Source organism: Onychostoma macrolepis, chromosome 18 (genome assembly GCF_012432095.1).
Source record: "Onychostoma macrolepis isolate SWU-2019 chromosome 18, ASM1243209v1, whole genome shotgun sequence".
Classification (NCBI taxonomy): Eukaryota; Metazoa; Chordata; class Actinopteri; order Cypriniformes; family Cyprinidae; genus Onychostoma; species Onychostoma macrolepis.
In genome coordinates, this window is record NC_081172.1 from 18,161,617 (window position 1) to 18,163,588 (window position 1,972).

Genomic DNA, 1,972 nt, shown 5'->3' on the forward strand with positions numbered 1-1,972 from the left:
TGTTGCAGAACACAAGCGCGATAAGACTCTCTCATCCAATCGCAGAGCTGTGTGGAGCGTGAAGGGGCGGGGCTTTGGCTTCTGCTGGAGCGGAGGAAAAATAATCAGGAAGTTGTCCGATGCGTGCATGTGTTTTGACTCACCCCGCTAGAAATTATCAAGTGTTGTAATTATGTGGCCTAAACTGGTTTCACATAATACAACTCTATCAAAAATTTCATCGAGGAAAGGTGAATAGTCAAATGACACAAATATCCAACAAAAGAAGTGGATTTCTGAAGGGCAGTTTTACGGAATGTGGTCATGGGAGTGTTAGGAAAATTATACTTATTAGTCATCAGTTTAAAAGACGAAATAAGCATGTTTAATAACTGATTTGTTTAAGAGCGACTGGTTTAGGAATGGTGACCCAACACATTACTATAATAACTGTTTTTCATAAAAAAAACTATAGTAATTTATAGTACATACTATAGTGTTGTTGAACCATACTATAGGAAAGTACTTTATTTTTTGTTGTTGTGGTAATTCTAAAGTTGCTGTGGTAATATAACAAGTAGGCTAATATAAACAAATTATTTGACCTAATACTGTACTAAGTTTTCTACAACTATAAGGTAAGGTGGATTAGGATAATGTAGTCCCACTTTTTGCAATTTTTACAATATACCAAACAATATATCAAAATGTTATATCATTATGAAATCCCCTAGATGTTCCCTATCTAAATCAGAAGAAATTTGTCAGATATTGTAATTAAAGGGGAAACGTCACATATATTAGTGGTCCTTGTGCCAAATTGTTTAAGAATTTATGGATTTTGTAATGTGGGACAGCTCATGCTCAAATCTGGGACACTATGTTTTGGGTTATAAATAGTCAATTTTTTACCAAGTAAACTTCACATTTAACAATACTGGTTAAATGTGCATACCCATGTTTGCTTAATTAATTTAGTAGGCCTACAGTGTGTTTACTGTCTTCATAAGTCTAAAAATCTAGTAGCATATATGTTTCACATATGGAATGTTAAATACAATTATATATATATATACACAGAAATCTTATATTATTTTAAATAATTTATTTGAAAAATGTCAAATTTCTGGCATCAAGAATAATAATAACCATGTAATAAAGTCAAAAAATGTAAAATTGAACTTAATAAAGATAGCAAAATTATTTAATAAACAATTATATAATAAAAGATGTCAAATTTGGAACATGGAATGCCTTTAAAACTATTATTAAACTTCTAATATTAAGTTTATTTTTACAAAAGCTTGTGTTAAGCAAATGTAATGGTAAAAACACTTCATAACAGAAATAAGCAGCTCTGGCCAGTCATGGACACATCGTGGTCCAGGATCCCATTGTCCTCTAGGCTTTAAATTTTGAATCTGGATCTTAAAACAAGTAATACTGCTGCATTATAAGCCAAAAAATTAACAAAATTACATGTATGGCATTTAACTTTCTTAATGCTCATTTTATCAATTGAATAACATATTAATGCTGTTAATTCTGTCCCACTTTTGAAACATCCTTTTCTAAAGTGGGACGACAAAGATTGCTTCAAATAGAAAATATTCTTAACACATTTTAACAATATTATTGCAAAATTTGATGTACAAATACCTCACAAATATAATTTGATAACAGTTTAGAACATTGTTTTATTTATAACAGATTTATATCCTTAACATTAATTTAATCTAAATCCTATGTCACTGTCATGTGTGGTATGATTTTCATGGCCACATTTCTGACATAATTTCCAGAAAGTCAAGTGATTTCAATAACTTGACACCCCTGCTTGAATTCAACACCAATCACTTTAATGTTGTAAAAGAAGAGATAAATGCACTGAAGATAAGGTGTCTCACATTAGTCAATGTCCCACATTACACTAATCCACCCTATATTATGCTACAATTCACAACAGTTTACTGTAGTAAAAACTAAAGTATAC